Source organism: Capsicum annuum, chromosome 3 (assembly GCF_002878395.1).
Source record: "Capsicum annuum cultivar UCD-10X-F1 chromosome 3, UCD10Xv1.1, whole genome shotgun sequence".
Lineage (NCBI taxonomy): Eukaryota > Viridiplantae > Streptophyta > Magnoliopsida > Solanales > Solanaceae > Capsicum > Capsicum annuum.
In genome coordinates this window covers 117,750,018-117,766,145 of record NC_061113.1, presented here as the reverse complement: position 1 = coordinate 117,766,145, position 16,128 = coordinate 117,750,018, and positions in this window count along the sequence as shown.

The following is a 16,128-nucleotide window of genomic DNA, read 5'->3' as shown; positions in this document are numbered from 1 at the left end:
TTTAGGCCAATATAGACAAGTTATATCATTTCATCTTAATGTTGTTTAGAGAATGATTATCCTCTTAGGGTTGGGCGATTGGTGCATCGATTGTAAGTAATGAATCTATGTTTCTTCCATCTTTGTTTGCCCTTTTACTGGCATGATTGCTTTGATTTTTCCTTATGTTGGCATAATTGATGTGATATTCCCTATTACTAGCAGGATTGCTTATGTTTACCCTTTGTTGACATCATTGATTTGGTTTGTACTTTACTAACTTGACAATAATCTACTTTATTATGATTCAAAACTCAAGTCATGATGATACCTATTGAGTCCTTATGATAGGTAAGCTAGCCTAAGACAAACAATAATATGCAAAGTAAATTCATGGAGGAAATAATAATATCAAATCTAAGTATGGAATCACTTGAACATCTTAATAAAGGTATGAAAACCAGCATAAATCACCCAAAGAGTTGGAAGTCACTAAGTATAATCTTCTAAGTATAACTCAATATGACAATAGACTTATTATTTTAATAGAAGGAAAAATTAACATAAATAAGATAGAGGAGATATGATAGGTACTGGAATCATTAGCTGCTACCATTAAATTTTGATAGGGTAATTACAAATGCAAACTTTAACTCAGAGTCCATGCATAATTAAATCTATACATGCATGTAAAGTGCACAAATAAACAGTGCGAGTAATAATCCCATGTACGCAAAAGCATCACTGATTGACCTTAATTTAAAGAAATGGTGAGAACTAACTAATATACTACTACCATATATATCCTTGAATACTTGCCAAATCAAGAAATCTATATCTATTATAACAGTCAAGCAATAGTATTAGGGATACAAGATTATACAAAAACCCTCAAACATCTCAAATCAAATAAAAGTAACTAATCACTCTACCATTATTCACAGTAGTATTATTACAAGTCTAATAAAAATAATGAGACGAATGCATATAATTCAATGTATGCTTAGTACATACATGTTATCCTATATAGCTAGTTGGGCCCATGGTGAACTCGAAGGTCTATATACCTACAAATAATGGTTTTTCATCAAGCATGCAGATCATAAATTTTCCTATAACAATTTCCCACTAGGCACACAAGTTAAACTCAATTAAATCTCGCCTAAATAGTTTTTCCTCAAGCATGCAAGTCAAAATCAGTAAAAAAATCCACACAAAACATATTTTCATCGGACATGCAAGTTAATTAAAAATATTTTTCTCAAAAATATATATTTAACAATGCCATGAAATGAATATAATTGAGTATGCATGATTCATAGTGATAAGAAAAACTCAAATATATTAATCAAGACAAAATAAGGTCATACTCCACTCAAAATCATCAGCTACAAGTAAAATTACCATCAATGTATATCAATGTAACACCCCAAAAGTCCTAAGATCCTATATCAGATTTAGAATAGGAAATAGTAGAAAATCCAACTCATGAAGAATTAGGAAATAAATCGTTCCAGGTAGCCAAGATTAGTTTAGTCCTAGAATCCTTGACTCAAACCATGAGTCATGGTTTAATAGTATGAGTCATTATGAGACTAGTTCTGAGTAACAGAACCATAACTCTTGAAAAATGGTAATTTCACCCAGTAGCCATAACTTCAGGCCATAAGTCGTAAGACCAGAGTGTGAGTCTTTAGATGAGGAATCAGAGAGATAATATTTTTCTCTCAGGGGAGAGTCTCACAACTCATAGGTTAACCTCACAATTAATAAGGTAGAATTGCACCCCAAGGTAGCACAACTAGTCTTGGAACCGCAAGTCAGAGGATAATATTAAAAAACTTTAGTATTATGCTATCTCATGGGTTAGCTTGGGATCACTTATGGCACTAAGCATTGTATTACGTCCAAGGTGTAGTATCTATTCGTGACCAACTTGGGATCAAAGCATTAGGTTTAAGGTATCCCAGGGTGTGTAAAATATGGATTAAGTATAATGGGTGTGAAGCATGTCATACTTATGATAGAGAGTGGTTGCAAAATATTTTAGGAAAAACATAAATTTTTCATGTTCATATCGTGTGATAGACTATAACACTATTTATTTTACTAATTCATATTCTATATATTTATAGAATATGCCTTCTTAAATAACCAGTGAAAGAAAGAACAAAAACCAGTCAGTCCCACTAGTACCTACAGATCCCTTGAATGAAAAAGCACCTATGCTAATTTAGGGCCATTATTCATATTCTTCCCCAAGCTATGAACATTCAGGTCAATGCAAAAGTGGTTGCATTAGCAAACCTTAATAGTAAAGCAACAATTGTTAAGGTTTGAGGATTTACTTGAATGACTCATCTAGAGTTTCAAGGTTTGAGAGTGGATAAGGATCCATATGACTTTACAGATAAGGTGCAGAAGATCACTCAGATCATGGGTGTTACATCAATAAAGAATGAAGCCTTGGACTCCTATTAGTTGAAAAGGGTAGCTCAGTTTTGGTTCAAATAATAAAAAGATAGCCTTCATGTGGATGGATCCCTAGTTGATTGGGGTGAGTTTGTGACTGTTTTTGTAGATAGGTTCTTTTCCCATAAGTTTTGGAAAGCTAGGGTTGAGGATTCATAATCCTAAAGTAGGGTAATATGTCCATGAAAGAGTATACTCTGAAGCTAATCTAGCTCTCTAAGTATGTCTCCAAGATGGTTGCCAATTCGAGGTCTTGGATGTGCAAGTTTGTTTTTGGTGTTTTATAGTTAGTATTCAAGGAGTGTAGGACATCTATCCTTATTGGAGAAATGGATATCTCTAACTTATCACTCATGACCAATAAATAGAGTAGAAGAGATAAAGAAGAAAGAGAGGGAGAATAAGAAGGCAAGGATAAGAAAAGTTATGATATCAATTTAAAGAGAGGGAGAACAAGAGAACATGGGAAAAATGAGTTATGACATTAATTTTTATACCATTCGAGTAAAGCCAATGTAGTGACCGATGTACTTAGAAGACTCTCTATGAGTAGTGTTTCTCGTATGGAAGATGAAAGGAAGGATTTAGTTCATGATGTTCAAAACTTTCTTGATTGGGAGTTCGTCTTATTAATTAGTCGATAATGGAGTAATAGTTTAGAATGGTTCAGAATCTTTACTTGTAATAGAGGTGAAGGAAAAATAATATAGTGATCGTATTCGTATTAAGTAGAAATGAGTCATCCACAATGAGAAAGTGGAAGTTTTCTCCTGAGGAAGAGATAGTGTTCATTATTAGGGCCTCTTGTGTATTCCAAATATCAATGATTTGGGATAAAAGATGCTGAGAAAAGAGCATAGGGTGTGTTTGAATGATGGAAAATGTTTTGTCGAAAATATTTTCCTATTTTCCCTTATTTGGTTGTAATATGACTTTGGGAAAATATTTTCCAAAGGAACTCATTTTCCTCCATTTGAAAGAAAATGACTTCCCTCATGGGCCAAGGAAAGTCATTTTCTAGAAAATATTGAGATGTGAGTTATGGGAACTTGGAACCAAAAAAACCAAAATATGAATAAAGTGATCAAAATAGATCACCTATTTAATAAGTTACCAAAATAGGCTAAACGTAATAATTTATTAGGTTTTATACCTCTTTTTAACGGTTTGATAGAGGATGTGTAGAAGAAAAAAGTTTTAGTAAAATGTAGTAATAATTTATTACGTTTTACAAAATTTTTTTATAAAAGGTAATAATTTATTATGTTTTAAAATATTTTTTATAAAACGTAATAATTTATTACGTTTACATGATTTGACATAAAGAAGTGATAGTACACAGAGTTTTATTACAAAATTATAGATTAAAACTTTATAACTTTTTTAACTTTTATAAATTAAAACTTTTTATTACAATTTATAAATTATAACTTTTTATTACGTTTCTTACCAAAAGTTTTTTAAAAAAAGTTATTGCTTCGTTTTGTCAAATCAAGTACCACCTAACTCACTCTTTTTTACTTTTTCTTTCATAAATCGTATTAAGAAGTTGCTTTTTAATAAATAAAAATACATAATTATAAATTTGTTTTATTAATACGTAATTAAAAATTACATTGTTTTCTAAATTTGGAAAAATTATATTGTTTTCTAAATTTGGTCAGATCAATGTATAATTATTGATATCACATCTCATACAAACTGATCAAATGATTAAAAATGTGTAGTTAAATATTATGTTTTAGAAAATATATTATATTTTTAATTAGAGGGTCACACGCACATGTAAAGTTAAAATTTAGGTAGAAAAAAATATAGTTTCTATTCACCAGCCAAACACCATAAAATATTTTTTGGAAATATTTTCCACAAGTCAACCAAACATAACAAGTAAAACACCAACTTATTTTCTATGAAAATATATTCTAGGAAAATATTTTCCATGGAAAAATATTTCCCATCATACCAAACACACCCATAGTTCTTGGTATTCTATTCACCTAGGTGCCATCAAGATATATGGTGACCAACGGGAAGTCTATTAGGGGAATGGCATGAAGAGGGATATCGTAGACTTTGTAGCTAAGTGTCCATATTTTTAGCATGTTAAGGTTTAACACTAGAGACCAGGAGGTATAACTCATGATATTGGTATTCCTACTTGTAAGTGGTAAGAGATAAATATGGACTTTATCACAGGGTTACCTTGTAAATGCCAACTACATGATTAGATATGGGTTGTTGTAGACCGAATGACTAAGTCAGCATATTTTTTAATAGTTAGTACCACAAGTTTAGCTAGGATTATGCTAGACTTTACATTTGAAATTTGGTTTGGTCGCATAGATTTCCTTTGTATATCATCTCAGATGGGGGTATTCAGTTCATATCGCAGTTTTGGAACTCTTTCTAGAAGGGTCTTGGTATCCAGGTTCATCTCAATATAGTATCTCACCCTTAGACAGATGGTCAGGCAGAGCGGACCATTTAGACTTAAGAGGATATATTGAGAGCTTTTGTGATCAACTTTAAAGGTAATTGGTACCATCATTTATTTCTCATTTGAGTTTTCTTACAAAAATAACTTTTACTCTATTATTCGAATGGCTTCATTTGAGGCATTTTATGGTAGGAGGTGTAGATCTCTTATTGGATGGTTTGAGGTTGGTGAAGATACTTTTATAAGGTCAGACTCAATCATAAGGATATGGAGAAAGTTCATCTAATTAGAGAAAGGTTGAAAACAACCCAAAGTCATTAGAAATCATATGAAAATGTGAAGAGAAGGGAACTTAAGTTTGTTGTTGATTATTGGGTCTATTTAAAAATTTCACCCTTGAAAGAAATAATGAGATTTAGTGAGAAGGGGAAGCTTGGTCCCTGGTATATTGATCCTTACAGGATTCTAAGGCCTATTGATAAGGTGGTCTATGAGTTAAAGTATCCCATAGAGTTAACATCGGTGTACCCAGTCTTTCACGTATCTATGTTATAGAAGTGCATTGGTGATCCAACATCAGTTGTGCCATTAAAGAGTATGGATCTAAAAGATAGTCTATCTTATAAAGAGTTTCTAATTGAGATTCGTGACCATCAAGTTTGTAAGCAAAAAATAAGAAAGTCTCTTCAGTGAAAGTTCTTTAGAGAAATCAACTAGTAAAGGGAGCTATTTGGAAAGAAAAAATAGATATGATGACAAAGTACTCTCACCTTTTCTCTTCCAATTAAGTATTAGCTTTAGGTAACAGTTTCCTCATTAGTATTCCTATTCATTTCATGTACCATTAGTTATTCCTATGCTCTTAGTATGTATGTATGTCTCATCAAATTTTGCTTAATTATATTTCAGTCAGAAATCAATTACTATGTTAGTACTAAGGCTTTTAGAACTATTTTTGAGATTGCAACTCTTTTCCTTCCTTTTCAGCCTAGTTAGTCTTCATTCGAGGATGAATGTTTCCAAGGGGTAGATATTGTAAAACCCCAAAAATCTAAAAGATCCTATCTTAGACTTAGAATAGATTATAGGAAAAAATCTAACTATCTCATACTCAGAATAGAAAACAACAAAAAATCCAACTTTATCATAAAACAACTCACTCCATGAGTCTTGGAGTGAGATAACAAGTCAGAGAATGACTCAAGGTAGGCAACCAGCAGCAGTTCATCCCCAATACCAATGACTTAGACCACGAGTCATGGTTTATTTGTATGATTTATTATGAGACTTATTCTGTGCAATAGAATCAAAAATCCTAAAGGACGGAAATTTCATCTATTGGCCACGACTTGAGACCACGAGCCATAAGACCAGAATATGAGTCTTTGTGTAATGCCCTGAAGATACTCTCTAGACGTTACATGGTGCTTGGAACTATAAGTAGCCAAAACTAACCTATGATATCTGTTAAAATCATAGATCTATTACATAAACTTGAAACATGAGTGGGTACCGATGAAAACTTATTAACTGGATTAAAATAAAGGAACAATCTCAATAAAATATTATAACTCATTAACATTCAAATCTATGAGAAACTAAAAGAACATATCATCTAACTAGTCTAGAAAAGCCTCTAACTAAAACCAAAAGAGCCATTTGGACACACCTCAGCTGACCAGAACTGGAAGCATAACTTCTGAACTAATAGTAATCAACATCTAAAATAACATAAACTTGGCCCTGAAACTATAAGGACTCACTAACTAGATAGTTGTAGAAAGTATTGATCGTGGCTAGTCGTGCTTTTGGGGATGAGCAACAAAAGCTACATTATGAACAATGTAGCCATACAGACATATGTGATCAGTACTTCTAGAATATACTGAGTATATAAGGGTGAATCACATAAGTAAAAACTATCATATGGCATAACTGAAAAATATAATGCCATGTGTAGATGGAATTTCCTTCATTATGAATAAAATTGAAAGATGAAATAACATAAGCATAAGTCATAAAACAATATTTAAATAAGACCTGTGAGTCATTACGCTTAGTTTCAATTTTTTTTTACTTTTATGGGAGATTCTTATAACCGACATAAACCATGTGAGCTATGATGGAGTCCAATATTGTACCCACATTGAGGAGAGTTGTTCTACCATTGTCATCAGAATAGAACCTTAACTTTGAGTGATCACTAATTTTAACCTATTTGGGGTGAGGAGACACTTACTGGTGAGGTCCCTTAACATATGGTAGCACTAGTTTTGGGGAAACAAGATGCGCTAGACCCATATTCCCCTCTCAATGCTAAATTCTACTCCCAAAAATTATACTCGTATGCTCGTACTTATGAAATCCACCTTAAAATAGCATATGGGTTTATAAACTAAAAAATAATTATATTTCTCTTGCTTAAATCATACTCATCAAGAAACTTGTGTATTTCATGTCTTATCTGAGATCATAAGATCAAAATAGAAAGAGAGAAGTATCAATTACTCCCTGATGTTGTCTCTTTTTATTCATGGTACACCTGAACTTTAAGTCGTCAAAAGTACCCTACCCCCGCCCCCTAAGAAAAAAAATTATTGATTTAGTAAGTCGTGTGCCCGACAACGTGTAAAACAGGCGCATACACATGGGAAAAACTACTTATGTGTCTTTCCACGTGGATAAATACCATCCACTTCCCTCATATTTATCATATATCAAAAAATAACCCACTTTTACCCTTAATTAACCAATTTCTCTCTAAAAAATTATGTTTTTGAGTTTTCCTCCGCTCCAAATTAGTGAAATATTGAATTTTCATTGATCAAGTAAGCTATTATCTAAAAGAAATTTTTTGTGTTAAAAATATGTAATTATTTTTTTTGGTTAGTGTTTCATAGTAGTTTTTGATTACCATTTCGATTAGGATTTGTGGAGACTCACATGTACAAATATGTTTCCTATTATAATTAATGGAGTAAGAAATTGTAATTTAAGTTATGGATGTCCAAAAATTGAACCGATAAATATGTTATTGATTTACATTATTGGATTAAAGATTTTTTAATGATTTTATAAGAAAATTTATTGGCTTATTGGTTTGGTTTCGATTTTTTTATTGGGTTATTTGTAAACCGGTAACCCGATAAGATTATACTAAATTATTATTTTACACCCCATATATATATAAATATATAAGTATAATTTTGGTTACAAGTAAGATTCAATTTGTTTACATTTAAGTTAATACTTTTCATGTAATATAAAAATTACATACACCATAATGCATACAATCGAGGAATATATGTCCGAAATTGTCATACGACCATGAAATTCTCACAATTGGAGGAGATCCACATGCACATGGTGTTAGAAATTACATTTAAAGTAGATAAAGTAGAAGCAATAGAAAGAATTTTTCTTAGATCGGAAGTGATGGAGGAAGAGGGATAATGGAAGTTTTTGAAAAAATTAAAAAAACTAGAGTTTTTTTTTTATTTTTTAACGTTGAGAGAAAATGATTTGGCAAAAAATTAAATCCATCACGCACATGATGGAGTTTGAAATCAAACATTTTGCCACATAGGCTAAAAAGGGTCACGTGACATACTAAAACAACAAGTTCGGGGGGTGTACTTAACACAACTCAAAGTTTAGGTGTACGATGAATAAAACGTGACAACTTCAGGGGGGATACTTGATACTTCTCTCAAATAGAAACTTAAATCATGTTGTAATACTTTGTAACTTGTCTTATAAGATTGAACTTCTTGTAAATTGAGTACATAATATTCAAAGTTGTAATCATTTACCAACTTATAGAAAATCATGTCAAAATATCAAACTCAATGCATAAGATCACTTTCATGGATAAAAATATAAGTAAACGTGAAATTTTGTGCTACATAAGACTTAATTCACATAGAAACATCATAATCTTAAAGTAAAAGAAAAGTGGGTGTGAACCCTAGTAAATCAATTTCTTAAAATTCAATTAAAATCAAACTTTTGGGCACAAGGAAGTAAATATATCCTTGTTAAATCCCCACATACCTGGACTTATTGAATTGCTTGAGGGAAACTTGAATTGAAACCTTGGAAGCTTGAATTTTGAAGAACAAACTCTTCTTTTGTGTTTTTTAGGGTTTTGGAAGAAGAGAGATTGTTTAATATGTGTTATGAGGGTGGTTTTGTGTATAATATGACTAGAAGTCATTTAATAGGTGAAGTGCCAAAAATCACTCGACCCAAACTCAAAATAATTAAAACTAGCATTTCTGTAGCCTTGGGCATGGCACGCCCTTATCACACCACTCTAAGGATGTGGCACGCCCTTACTGCGACACACTCTTATCACGAACCCTTACTTGTTTGGGGTCCCTAAATGACCCCAAATGCATTCCAAAAATTCCAAAACACTTCCGAATGGTCCTATTATTATTCTTTATCATAATTCAACTCAAAAATCACCACTAAACATGAAGGAGGTATCTAAATAAAATAATAGAAATTTTGGTGTCTAACATTATCTCCCTCTTGGGACCCATTCATCCTTGGATGAAGGTGGGGAATGAATAGTGACTATATCAAGGGATCGCTAGACTAAGATACAAGAAAAAAACCTTTCATATCAAGTATTAGCTTATAACTAAAATGGCTCACTAGACATGAACTTAATAGGGTAAGAGTAAGGATACGTACCAATAGATTAGACTTAATTGAATTTCTTACCTTATAAAAACTTTATGCTAGAAGTTAATAGGTGACGATATTGACTCATCATGTTTGCCTATGCTTCACAAGTCGCTCCCTCAGCCAGTTGATTTCTCCAAAGAACTTTCACTGAAGCAACCTCTTTATTCCTTAGCCTTTGAATTTGTCGGTCAAGGATATGAACTGTAATCTCTTTGTAGGAAAAGCTATCCTTCACCCCAATACTCTCTACGAGTACTACTAAATATGGGTCCCCAGTGCATCTTCTTAGCATCGACACATGGAAAATTGGATGGACAACGGCTAAGTCTAATGGAAGGTCTAACTCATAAGAAACTTTCCCAGCGCACTTCACTATTTTATATGGACCAATATATCAGGGACTAAGCCTTCCTTTCTTCCCAAATATCATTATCCCATTTATGGGAGATACCTTAAAAAACACACAAGCACCCACTTTAAATTTTAGTTCTCTCCTCCTTACACCTACATACAATTTCTGACAATTTTGAGCAATTTTAAACCTCTCACAAATCAACTAAACTTTCTCCATAGCTTTAAGAAAAACGTCCAACACAACCAAGTTTGTTTCACCAACTTTGAACCAACCTATTGGTGACCTACACCTATACCCGTACAATTCTTCAAAGGGAGCCATCTGAATACTAGCATGATAACTATTGTTATAGGAAAACTATTAAAGGTAAATGATCGACCCAATTTCCTTTCAACTCCATCACATAGGCTCTCAAAATGTATTTCAATGTATGAATCATATGCTCAGCCTGACCATTTTTTTATGGATGAAAAGTCATACTAACCTTCACCTTTGTACCAAGACATTTCTAAAATTAATGCCAAAACAGGAAAGTGAATTGTATACCTCTATTTGAAATGATGGACAAGGAAATTCCATGGAGCCTTACCAGCTCATGCATATACATCTTAGCATAATCTTCCACTATACGTAAGGTCTTAATTGGTAAAAAATGGGGTGATTTTGTCATTCGATCCATGATGACCCAAATTGATTCATAATAACGTTTGGTGAGAGGAAGTCCAGCAATAAAATCCATATTAATAACCTCCTACTTCAAAGTAGGAATGCAAATATCTTAAAGTGTACCTCCGAGCCTTTGATGCTCTATCTTTACTTACTTACAATTGGGATACTTGTCCATAAACTCTGCTATGTTCCTCTTTATACCATTCCACCAATCAATTTACCACAGCTCATGGTACATCTTAGAAGCACTAGGATGAATCAAATACTTTGAAATGTAAGCCTCTGCTAATATCTTTTTTCTCAATTCATAAAAATTAGGAATAAATATCCGACCTTGATAGTGAAAAACACCATCTCCCCTTAGGAGAAAACCTCAATCTTTTATTGCTAAACAACATCTAATATCTATCTAAGTATTGGATCATTATGTTTCTTCTCTTTGACTTCAACCACTAAGGATAATTCAAAAATGTTCTGAACAACTACACCCCCGTCATACATATTAAGTAAACAAATACCCAAGTGGTCTAGTCTTTCTTGCCCAGTTCCTACTCTTCCTTTTTTACATGAGTGATGCTTCGAATTTTGATAGATTATTTTACATCCTTTTCAAGGGATAATTATACGTCAAGAAACTGATGTTGTATTTAATAATGGATTTTTGTGTTTTCAGGTCAAGGATTTAGCTGAAGAAGAAACTTGGGAAAATAGCAGAAAAAGGTTACCGACGTTCAAACTGACAAACCATCAGCCAAGCGATGAACCACCAAGATGACCATCAGTGTTACACAGAAAGAACTAAGTAATTGACTCCTGCGATGGTCTAAGTGATAGACCGTAGGACCTCTAACGACTTGTCAACTTAGCCGTCAAGCTGGAATAGTGAATGCCATTTCAGAGAATCAAACGACGGACTGTGCGATGGACCGCTAGGCCAGCGGTGTCCCATCAACTAGACCGTCACCTCTTAACCAGAAAGTGAAAAGGTAGTACACTCAGTAATGGTCCACGAGATAGACCGTCAGGCCACTGATGGGCCATGAACACGATCGTCAACCTTGACGTGACTTTAATGAATTCAAATTCCAAATCCTCAGTACCTGGGATCATATAAATACACAGTTTAGGTTTGTTTAGGTATCTTTATCATATTTCAATCTATAAAATCATTGTAACATAGTATTCATTGAGATTTTAGCTACAATTATAGATCTAGTATTTCTTATTCATACTCTCATTGAAGATTCAAGAACAATTCTTATAATTTTTGTAAGTAATTCTCTGAATCCATTTGTAAGGAACACAATGATTTCTTCTTCTTCTTCTTCTCTTGAGATGTGTGGCTAAGATCCCACAACTAGGGTTATAGGAACCTTGATGTGAATAGCTGATTGGGGTTGTGAAATACTTAATTTTCATATGTAATTGAGATTGTATAAACCCTTCTTCATATTAAAGATCTTTTTTGGTTGCAAACTTGAAAGGTGAGCCCAAGAACATCACTTGTCTAAGAAGAAAAGTGTATGTTAGGAAAATAAGGGGTTTACATAAAATCTAAAGGCTTTAACCTTTGGGTTATCTATTGATACCTTAAAAAGATTAACCCATATAAGAGGAAAGTTGTATAAATCAACATATTCTTTAATTTCAAGAGAATTGAAGGGTAAACTATCCATTTAGGTTGAGAAACAAATGGGTAAACTGTAGAATTCAATAACTCTTACAATTGAATTTATATATTGGAAATTTAAGGTAACTCACAACCCCGACTGCTTGAACATCTTGATAAACATAACTCTAGTTTGTCTTCTCTCGTAGAATTAATACTTGTAATAAAACTCTCTAGTTGGAGTTTATTTGGATACTATTGACAAGTTATAAACCCCCCATTTAATCAGGAACATTGGATCAATAATCTATTAACAACCATAACACTTAGTTTGCGCAGTATTCCCTGTGGGATTCGACCCCAACCTAGTTGGGTTCTATATTTAACAGCAATCGCTTACACTTTCTAATGATATTTGTAATTTAGGCATATCAAATTTTGGCACCGTTCTGGGGGAATACGATTGTTAATTAAGTTTGTAATTTTTAATTGACCTTTGATCCTGTTTCACAAATTTTACCTTTATTTGTTGTTTTTTGTTCATTAAAGGCTCATTGTTGTTTATGCCACATACTAGAATTTTAGGAGAACCGCTATTACCCTTCAATCCTAAATCATATCTGATTGGTAGAACGGAAGAACAATAAGAAGATGAAAGACTAGCCGCCTTGGCTAGAGCACAAGTTAGCATCTAGAGCATAATTTAATCAATAGAATAATGGTCAGCCAACTCGTGTTCCTAATCCTAATAAAGAAGATTTAGGGGATGATGATATGATCAACCCAGTAAATAGGAAGCGTGCTGAAAATATAGTTGTGCCAGCAAATACAAATGGGGCCGCTAGAGGCAGAGTAAATTTCCAACCTGTTGACCAGTTTGCACTTAATGTGGAAGATAATGCAGATTTGGATGAGGCTAGCACAACCAGAGAAATTATTCCAGCACCACTAGCACCTGGGGTAAATTTTAATATCACAGCACCATGATACAACTGCTCAATCTCAATGGGTTGTTTAGAGGACTTCTAGGAGATGACCTGAACATGAATTTGGTGAATTCTATCAATATTTTCAAGTCCTTTGATAACCCAAGTATTGGAAAAAATGCAATTCATCTTCAGTTATTCCCGTTGTCTCTATCTAGAAAGGAAACAATGTGGTTGAATGAGTTATTGCCCGATTTGATAACAAACTAGAGGCAACTCAAAGGAGCTTTCCTAGAAAGTTTTTTCCACCCTCCAGGATATTACAGTTGAGGGATGATATTAGCAACTGCAGATAGTTATTGAATAAGGCACTACATGAGACTTGGATATAATTCAAGAAGAATCTTACATAATGGCCAAACCACAAGATAACCAATGTGAATTTGACGGAGACATTCTATAGAGCCTTAAACTCTATTACTAAACAAACTGTAGACAATGATGTAAGATGAGCATTCATGGATTTTACATTCACTGAGGCGGCAGATATGCTGAAGTGGTTGACTAAGACGAGTAGAGCTTGGCATACTAGGGATTCTATGGTAGCAAGCCCTACTATGTCTAGTGGTATATATTTGGAGCAACATTAGAAAGAGGAAGAATGTGACCAGGATATGGCGTATTTGAGAATCCAGATGGATTTGCTTACTAAACACTTATTATCTAGGAAGACTGAGAAGGTAAATATTGTTGGGCCACAAGGCAGAGCTAATTCTCATTCTAAGGAAGAGGTGAACTATCTAAATAATCAGGGGTTTTTGAGGTAGTAGCCAAGGGAATCAAGGTTGTAACTATTAAGACAAGGCTAGTTACAAAGATAGGGACCAAGGGAATTGGAAGAACAAGAATGACAAGAGTGGACTGTATATACCTCCTGGAAACTGGGATAATACTGCTACCAATTCAGGCAAAATATCCATGGAGGACATAATGGAGAAGTTATTAAAAGGAGTTGAGGCAACCAACACTAGGGTGATGATGATGAAGAGTGACTTATCTTCCATGAGTCATCTAGTAAATTTGCATTCAACTTCTATCAAACAGTTGGAGTAGCAGATGAGCCAACTATCAGCAACATTTAATCAGAGGAAGAGTGGTACATTTCTAAGAGATATCATGTAAAATCCTTAGAATAATGTCTCTTGCATGTGCGTTACCACTAAGAGTGGTAAAGTATTACTTGGCCCTTCTGTGGGCAAAACTATAATGAATGATGTGATTGAAGAAGATGCAGAAGATGATAAAACCCATCCAGTGTAGTCTGAGAAGCTGGATGGTAATGCGAGTACATCTAACTATCAACAGATTGATGAGTTAGAAAAAGAAAAGAAAAAAGGAGAAGGAGGGAGTGGTTACTACTCTTCTAAAACCACCGCTTCCCTTCCCCCATCGATTGAAGAATAAAGCTGATGACACAAAGTTCAGCAAATTTATGGCAATGCTGAAACAGCTAATGGTGAATATTCTTTTAGTGGAGGCACTAGAGAAGATGCCCGAATACACCAAGTTTATGAAGGATTTCGTGACAAAGAAGAGAATATTTAGATATGAACAGGTGGATAATTTTCACCATTGTTACGGTACTTTGACAAGATCCTTGGTACAAAAGAAAAAGACCCAGAAGCGTTTACCATCCCTTATACTATTGGGTCACTTAATTTTGCTAAGGTCTTATGCGCTCTTAGAGCGAGTATTAACTTGATGCCACTTGTTATTTATAAGAGGTTAGGTTTTGAGGGGCCCTATACCCTCAAATATGCAAGTAGTGATGGCGGATAGGTCTGTGAAGAGGCCAGTGGGGATATTGTATGACATGCTTATAAAGGTAGACAACTTTATATTTCCTATGGATTTTGTTATTCTAACCTGCAAGATGGATTTCAAGGTACCCATAATTATAGGTAAATCTTTCCTCATAACCGAAAGTGTGCTTATTGATTTACGATCTAATGAGCTACTGTTCAGGCTAAATGATGAGGTAGTTTACTTTGATGTGTGCCAGTCTATGAAGTAACCCAAGGAAAATGCGAGGTGGATTTCAAGGTACCCATAATTTTAGGTAAATCTTTCCTCGTAACCGAAAGTATGCTTATTGATTTATGATCTAATGAGCTACTGTTCAGTCTAAATGATGAGGTAGTTTACTTTGATGTGTGCAAGAGGTTCCAGTAGAGAAGAAATTTGCTATGGAAACTCTAGCTACTGTCTTGATGAACATTGATGGAGAAGTCACTGAGGAATACAAAGAGACAGTGAGTTCTTTGATGGGAATGGGATATTACTCATATGCTCCCAAGAATCTAGACTTGGATCTAGATAATCAGCCAACACCACCGGCTAAGCCATCTATCGAAGAGCCGCCAGTGTTGGAGTTGAAAAAATTGCCAGGATATCTATGGTATGTGTTTCTAGGAAGTGGAAACACTTTACCTGTGATTATTATTGCAGAATTGGTTGAGCACCAAGTTCAAGCACTTATATCTGTGCTTAGGAGATATAAGAGAGCAAAATGTTAGACCATTGCCGATATTATTGGTATTCCTCTGGGCATTTCTACTCATAAGATTCATCTTGAGGAGGACTGCATACCAACTATAGAGTATATCTTATCTCTAATAGTAAATAAGTAAGCCCCATCCAATATGTGCCCAAGAAAGGGGGTATGACTATACTGGCGAATGAGAAGATGAGTTTATTCCACTCAAGCTTGTGACAGGGTGGAGAGTTTGCATGGACTATTTTAAGCTCAACTCATGGACTCTAAAGGACCACTTCCCAATGTCTTTTATGGACCAAATGCTGGATCCATTATTATTTCTTTGATGGGTATTCAGGCGATAACCTGATTTCTCTTGCTTCATAGGATTAGGAGAAACGATGATCACTTACCCGTATGGTACTTTCACTTTCAAGCGGATGCCAT